Below are 8,672 nucleotides of genomic sequence, written 5' to 3' on the forward strand. Positions count from 1 at the left end.
ATGTAACAGGCTACCGCTAGCAAGCAGCTAACCATGTCCCTTTAGTGGCTCGCGTTATTTTATTAGAACGCGCATTATTTGTTTTCCGTACCTTTCTGAATACAGACACCAACCCATCCCTCATCAACATAACATTTATTTCCATGATCTGCCATTTTCGCTATTATCTTCGCTTGTTTCTTCACAATACCTGCAGAACTTCTGATGAATCGGCTGTGCAGGTTCGGCTGGCGGCTGGCATAGAACATGGGTGGGTATATGCAAATGTTGGGGGCGTAACTATTAGTGATCCCGACTGTAGCGTCACAGTCGGTGTTATGTTCTGATTCGCCTGTTTTTCAGTTGTCTTTTGCATGCATGAGATTTACATAAGAAGGAGGAAACAATGGTGTTTGAGGCTCACGGTATGTAATTTCCATGTACAGAACTGTTATTATTCAACTATGCCAAGGTAAATAGAGTTTTCCATTCTATGGCACCTTTAACATATAGTTTACTGAACACTTCACCCATCTACTTATCGGATCAAAAGTAAGTTTATCTATTTGTTGAACCAATAATGTTTTGTCAGGCTGTTTGGGATGCTCAAAGATGGAGAGAGCTATCCATTAGCATTCCTGTTTATTTTAATGGCAGTTGCTTGGCTGATGCAGGCGAACACAATATCTGCCATCGTTGCTCATGTGTTCTCAATTCCACTAGATTTTTTTAGCCAATCACATGAGATGTAAATGTGACTAATGCTAATACTACTCCATGGACGCTGGAAAAACACATCATGATGACGCTAATGACTGTGGCGTGAAAGGCAAAAGTTAAAAAAATTGGGGTCGGTAAGATTTTTTACTGTTTTTGAAAGAAGTCTCTTATGCTCACTAAGACTGCATTTATATGATTTAAAATACAATAAAACAGTAAAATTGTGAAATATTTTTACATCTTAAAATAACTGTTTTCTTTTTTAATATATTTTAAAATGTAATTTCTTCATGTGATGACACTTTTGATAAATTTAATGTGTCCTTGCTATGTAAAAATTATTAATTTCTTTTAAAAATAAATAGAAAATTTTACTAACCCCAAACTCAATTCATTTCAAGCATTTTTTTAGAGCTCGCAAAAAAGAAATGGGTACTGTTGAGGCTTCTATAACAAGTTTTCCAATTTACATGATATTTGCAAAAATAAAGTTTTCTATCAAAATACACTATGCCTTTTGAATGGCTGTTTATGGAGAGAAAAAAAAAGCTTTTTGCAGCCAGATGGTCTAGTTACAACTACCAGTATCAGCTAGCAGAACCATGCTAACAAGCTAAACCTTGTCTCTTTGGTTAAATCAGAGCAATGTTTTATACCACCACAGTGTTTAGACTTATGGTGGAAATCAACCTAAATAGCTTACTTATAATTATCTTTGCATGTTAAACTGGGATAGGAGTAAGTATTGTAGCACAGACAGAAATGACACACTTGGCCTTTTTTCGTGTGTTTGATGCAGTGCTGTTCCTCTTAGTGTGTGTATGTGCTTGAATGCATGTGTGTCTGAGGTGGATAGAGGGACAAAGTGCATGTTCTGAATTTGATGGATCGGTGAAGTGACAACCAGGCCAGAAAGCAAAGAGTGGAAATGAGGTCTAACCTTACAGGAAAAAAACAGGCCATTCAGATCATATATTCCAATCCATGACGTATACTATCAAACAGCCCATTCTACATCATTGCATTTTATTACCTAGCGCATTATGGTGGGGGACTACATCTTAAAGTTAGCTGAACACTAAAAATATAAAAGATATAGTTCAGCCATTTACTCAGACTTATGTTTCAAACCCACTTTGCTCCCTGCAACACAATAGGAGAGGTTACACAGAATTTCCTTGCTGCTCTCTTTATTAAAAGTGAATAGGGACGGTAGATGTGGAGCGCCAAAAATGTATTGTCATTGATTGTTTATTTTGATAATCGAGTAATCTGCAGATGATTTTGGCAATTAATCAAGTATTGTTAGCAAGTAATAACCAGTTACACTTCATTTAAGGAGTTGTTGTTACCGTGTAATTATACAATTAAGTACTGAGTAATAGTAATTAACATACTTACTATAGGGCTAGGATTAGTGTTTGGTTTATGGCTAGTTGCTTGTAATTATGGATAATTTACTGTTATTACTATAGTAAATACATAACATGGGTGACAAGGACACTGTACAATAAAGTGCTACCCAATAGCCTTTGAAATTACTTTAAATACAGATATAAACAACACTGGGGCAATAATAATTAGTTCAATAAAGCAATAAAAGTCATCTTAAAATACATAATGTGATAGCTGTATATCTGTGTAATAGTAAAGCAGACTGTTTTGCACTGCAAGAGAGACAGATATGCATTTAAAATATACATAAACATCAAGAAAATTAGTCATGATTTTAAAAAGATTTATTTAATAGTTAGAATAATGTATGTACTACATGTAAAGTAAAGTTTGCAATACAGCACTAAAGTCATAAATACTTATTTTTATGGCACTCCAAAGACATCATTTTCACATCCCCATTCATTCTTTTATTGTATGGAAATGAGCATCATGGACATTCTGCAAAATGTGTCCTTTTGTGTTCATACTGAAGAAAAAAGGCATATAGGTTTGGAACAACATGAGGGCGAGTAAATTAAGCGTTAGCGTTAGTTCTGGCAGGTCACGTGAGTCAAGCTTGCATCAGCTGATTCTCAGCTGATCACATCTACCTATAGGAATACGACACCTATCGCGGCATTCCTATATAAGCTCTATTCAGTATTATTCAGCTGCTTTTCAGCTTGCTCAGGAGCAAATTACCCTCCTCCATCCCCAGCTCCTCCTTTCGCCACAGTCAGGACTTGGCTTTCTGATATTCCTTGCTAATCAGACTCATTTATCTTGAATAAAGTGTTACACTTAAATATCATTAAGTACATTAATGATATCTGCCTTGTTCTGTTCTGTTAACCCTAGGTGGGTTATTATTGCTGCTCTCCCTGCTCATTCATGACAGGCTGCATGGATGGGCAGGGAGTTTTTTGCCCAGAACAGAACCATACAGCCAAACCAAACTTTATGCCAAGTATCTATCATTTTGACGATAGTGGTCCTGACAGAAATAACAGAATTTGAGGCTTCATGACATGTCAGGCTTGAATTTTATTGAATTTTAATGTCTCACAACTTTCACAGCTCACAACTTTAAAACATATTTTATAGTTCGTGTCCACTGAAAGTTTTTTCTTTCGAAAAGACATTTTGTCAGCTGAAGTTGCTGAACAAAAGTTCTGTTTTTAAATCCAGTGATCACACTGTACATCTTCTATCCTGTCAAAAATGTATTATAGTCTGACTAAGGTCTATTGGGGTAGGGCATCTCTTCCACCTTTCTTTCCACTTTATTTGAGTGCACTAGAGAAGAAGATCATCATAAACCATTCTGATCTTCAGTATCGCTCATATAAACAGGTTCCCTGATTAAAAGAGTATTGTTATACACAGTATAAATCCATATTCAAATCAATTAGGCTACATAATAAAGCACTCTGTTGTGACATCCAGGCACTGAAGGAGGCTGTGAGCCTGTGGGCAATACAGCCTGCTTGACTGGACACAGTAGTGACCTCACCCTGACGCTGTTTCAAGACCTTTCGTTACGAAAGCAGGAACTTCACCAATGTAAAGTCTTCCAAGTTTTCTGACTAAGATTGTGCAACACAAAGGGAATGTGTATGTACTAGCTGAATTCTTTTTTTTTTTTTTTGTCATCTACTCTTTGTCCCAGTCCTCAAAATTCCCCAGAGGGCTTCAGAGCTATTTTCCACAGAACACAGAGTGATCGTAAACACTGGCTGGTTTAGTCTATGCATGTCAATCACACTTCCTATAAGTGTGTTGGCAGCATCCACCACATAACAATTTAGGCAGTTTGACAATTCAGACACTTTGATGAACTTCCAAATTACCTATGATAAATCTCACTGCAAAATGTAAGATGCAGTGCCATAACAGACAAATGCTCTTCAATATTCAGACTGGTGTTTGATCTATATGGATTTTTCAATGTTTGACTATCAAATAATGATATTTGCCCCTAAATATCTGTGTGGTGCATGTGTTCACTACACAGGAAAGTATGGACCCAGGTTACACACCTTACCCTTCAACACCATCCCTCTCACAGAGATGATGAGATCACTTAAATGTCTTACTCACAAGAGGTGAACCTGTCTGAATGTGTGCGCGCTTGCGCACGACAAATATGAGAAGAATGAGGGAGTATCTCCTTCGTTCTGTCTGTTTTACTCTCTCTCGTAATTTTTAATTGTAAGTGTATTTGTTGGAAGAATTGTTTGTTTAGCATTATATATTATTTTTTTAAAAACAATAAAAATAGGATAAAGTGGCAGTATTTTTTTACAAAATAATTCCAAAATATAAGATAAAAAAATATTCATACAGAAGACTTCTCTTTTGTACAGACAATGAAGTCGGTATGAATTTTAGAGCAGTGACGGGTATCTGCAGTTCATATATATATATATATGGCTGTGACAGCTGCATGACTGTCCTCTCTCTCACTCACTCGTATACACAAATTAGGGTAGTTTAATGCTGGTCTTTCATTTCTGACTAGTGTTATAAGAATATATATAAACAGATGAGACCAACTAAAAGAATTAGCCTGAGTGATCCTCGGCACCTGACGCGGCAAAAAGCTACAAACACGCGCTATCGTCTTTATTATAATATTACAATACCGCTAGCAAAGTCCGGTCCCCATGGAAACATAATTACGATACGGCATTTTTGGTGTATTATAGGCGCGTTCCAGTCTGACTCGGCCAGAACGCGTCTAGCTGCCTTAAAATGCTGTCTAGGTAGGCAGTGCACTAGGGTTTGAGACATCGCGCCGGTAGCTGTTCGTGTCTGTTCTGTGTATGTCTAGCAAAGTTGATCTATTCTCATTATAGAAGACCTACAATAGCCTACAAAGAGGAGAAACCACACCTCGGGCATTAGGCTATATGTGACAAATAAATAGAGCACCTCTGATGGGTTAATGCAGCATGGAAGAACGGCATGGAACGGTTCATACTTTCTTAAGATGGCTCAGGGAAACACCCTTTAACGGTGATTACTGACTGTATCTGCATATGAAGATGAAACATTATTGTCTCTGTATGCGTTTGAATTATTTACTATATATCTATTCACTTGATTCTCAAAGAGCGTGCTATTTGAATAGACTTAATACATAATTAATAAAACGTTTTGATACTGCAAATAAGTGTTAATGTGCCCGCGATGTGGCTGTTTTTTATAATGCATTTTAATGCCGGGGTCTTTCCAGATCTTTATACACACTCCTGGGGGGACTGTCCCTCTCCGGTGTCATTTTCGGCTTTATTTCGAGGCCCTATAACCCTGAAACATGATCACGCGCACGGCACAGAATAAGGAGATACGGACATAATACAAGACAACGCGTGTCTTACCTTAAATGTGTTAATCCACTCTCAGGATATGACTAGAGATGTGAAGAGAAATGAAACGTGCTCTCGTGCTTTTCTTTCTAGTGTGAGAGTACTAATAGTGCAAATGCGGCTATTCATATTACAGCGCTCCCGTGAAGCCGCAAACTCATTCACACTGAGAATAAAATAGACAGTAAAGCGAAGTGGTGGCAAACGGAGAACTTCAGCAAGTCGCCGACGCTTCCTCACTATTGACCAATGGCGTTTAGGATTTACAAGCTTAATCCCGCCCTCCAGAAAATAGAAGCTAATTAAAGCGCTTACTATCCCTTTAAACCCGCCTCGTGAATAAGACAGAGCGGCCACGCCTTTGTACTGGCAGCTTCTCGCTCGACAGCCAATTAGACGCGCGACGGATAGATTGACAGGGCTGAACGACCAATGAATGGCGTGGAGTGGGTGAGGCTTGTCTAGATTGACGTGGCAGCAGGCCAATGGCAGAAGAGCAGCAGGTGCCGCTGCAGAACTGTCGCGCGGTGGGGTAGAGATTTGCGTTCTCTTTGTTGACAGCAGCGCAGTGTGTCTGTCTGTGTGACGCGAGAATGATCCCCGAAGCTGGACGCCCCAGATTCCGCATTAATGTCGAGGAGTCTGAAGATAGAGGTCTGGATGGCCGCGCCTAACAATTATAGTCAGAAGTCAGAAATGGAACAAAATTTGAGGTGACTACAGCTGTTTAAATTGAGCACAAATACACCATTTGTACAATATACAAAATAAAATGACCATTTAGCATATATTATTATCATTAATAGTATTATTATTTTCATTTAACTCAATAATTAACATGTTGTTATTATTAATATGTAATACTGACATTACCCCAATTATAGGCTACTATTCATAAGTCATTCCTTATAAAAATTCTTACTTTTTTAAGGACATTAGGAGAAAAATTTGGAATACGAATAGAAATGCAGGAGACAAGTCAAGAAAGCATTTTTTTTTTATTCTACACTTGTCCATGAAGCACATTCTGTCTTACAAAGTAGTAATGTGAATGGTATCAAAGGAACAGCACAGAGGCCTGGACACTGATTGACCAATAACATAACTGCATTTAGAGAATAAATAAAAATAGAACATGAGCCACTGGATGCCATGGTGAACTCAGGCATTACTGAATTATGGAGTGATAAAAGCATCTGATAATTCGTCAGGGTGATGGTTTTTCTTTAGTATGTAGAAATGTAGAAAACAAAAATGAGGTCAAAATGCAAGTCATAGGTCCAGTTAGATGTCAAACTAGGGTAACCGGACTGACAGACAAGCACTCACTCACACACACACACACACACACACACACACACACACAAACAACAGTACTCAGGCCTATTAAAATACTTTTGTGGTCATGAAGACTAATGATAAACAAGCAAGCTTACATGCAAAGAAACAGACAAATTTAAAATAGATGACAATAGCAAATAAGTGGATATATTTTCTATTCAAATAGAGGGCTAGATGTCTAAGATTCAATGTCTAAGATAACAACTGTACATAGCCCTAAGTTTAACCTGTGATAGGGTTCAGTCGATTGTATGTATGTTTTAGTCCACACCTAAAACTACACCAGTGGAGAGACACAACTTGAGAGACAGAGACAATTTTATCTTCTGTCGACTATGAATATGCATTTGTATGACTTAATTTGGCCAAATATCCACAAACCTGTCTGTGATAGTAATGCTATGCAATCATATATTTAAGCGTAGGTATAATGTACATTACTGTTCAAAAGTTTGGGGCCAGTAATTAATAGTTTATTCAGCAAGGATGTAGTAAATTGACAGTAAACAGAAAAGACATTTACAGTGTTACAACATATTTATATTTAAATTAATTGTTGTTATTTTGAACTTTATTATTATTCAAAGAAACCTGAGGGGAAATATATAATATAAAAATATTGAGCAGCACGACTGTTTTCCACTGTGATAATAATAAGAGATGTTACACCAAATCAGCATATTAGAATGATTTCTGAGAAAAAAAATGGCTTGGTATATCAGAGCAATAAATAACATTTTTAAATATATTCAAATAGAAATCAGTTATTTTATATTGTAATATTACTGTTTTTACTGTATTTTTAATCAAATAAATGCAGCCTTGCTGACTATAAGAGACTTTGTTCAATAACACTGCATTCAAAAACATGTTCTACAACTCCTAACCTTTGCATATTAGTTTAATACATATTTTGTGTAATATGATTATGCATGCAGCTACCAATAACTGTAGCCAAGTTTTCTTCCACTTTTTGCGCTGTTTATTGTTAAAATGCATGAAAAGAAACTGCATTAAAATGCTGTCTCCTTCCAGTTGGCCTTTTACTGATGAAAGAGTTGCATAAGTAAAATAAAAAAATAGAAAATAATTATAATAATTTGTCAGTTATGCAAAGAGACATTGGTTCGATGTTTGCTTTTTTTCCTCATTTGAATTATCATTTAAATCTTTTTTAGCAAAAATACTTGGACGAAAACATGGCGAGTGTCTCAGCTCTATTTAACACATTTTACCATATTCATATACAGGTGCATCTCAATAAATTAGAATGTCGTGGAAAAGTTCATTTATTTCAGTAATTCAACTCAAATTGTGAAAACTTTTCCACGACATTCTAATTTACTGAGATGCACCTGTATAGACTTAAATAGATTTTTCTCAAAAAAATGTGGAAAATGTCTACAGGTTCCATCTGTGCCTATAACATCAGCATAATACAACCTCAATTTCTCCATTGCTCCCTAAAACCTCAAAACAAGCAGGCTCACTTTCAAAGGCACACCGCCGGCAAACTAATTACAAAAACACACAAGAAAAAACCTGTCCAGCAACATGCTTTAGGTTAGAATGTTTGTGTGGTTGTTTAAGAATGAATGGAAGACAGAAAAAAACGAAAAATGCCCCAGTCATTACATAACAATACTACAGACTGTAATAAGTCATTTACCTTAGTTACTAAATTTACCATAGTTACTACTACACAGTTATGAAACACTGAGAGAGAAAAAAATGAAAGTCAACAATCCAAACAGTGGCTGATGACAGATTCATGTGATGTCCAATGAGTATATATATATATATATATATATATGTATATATATA

At 36.5% G+C, this 8,672-nt stretch overlaps 1 protein-coding gene across 7 annotated transcripts in view; it reads right to left on the reverse strand.

The window, feature by feature from the left end:
* The window catches only part of LOC107685529 (myosin-10-like), a 49,520-nt gene extending 43,810 nt beyond the window's left edge, over positions 1-5,710 (reverse strand). For all 7 annotated transcript variants that reach the window (XM_016482136.1, XM_016482133.1, XM_016482137.1 and 4 more), the window contains exon 1: positions 5,520-5,710. The gene's annotated coding sequence lies outside the window, so the exon portion shown is untranslated. The remainder of the gene's footprint in view (positions 1-5,519) is intronic.
* Between the last annotated feature and the right edge of the window lie 2,962 nt (positions 5,711-8,672).

This window comes from Sinocyclocheilus anshuiensis, unplaced genomic scaffold (genome assembly GCF_001515605.1).
Source record: "Sinocyclocheilus anshuiensis isolate Anshui unplaced genomic scaffold, SAMN03320099.WGS_v1.1 scaffold185, whole genome shotgun sequence".
Taxonomy (NCBI): domain Eukaryota; kingdom Metazoa; phylum Chordata; class Actinopteri; order Cypriniformes; family Cyprinidae; genus Sinocyclocheilus; species Sinocyclocheilus anshuiensis.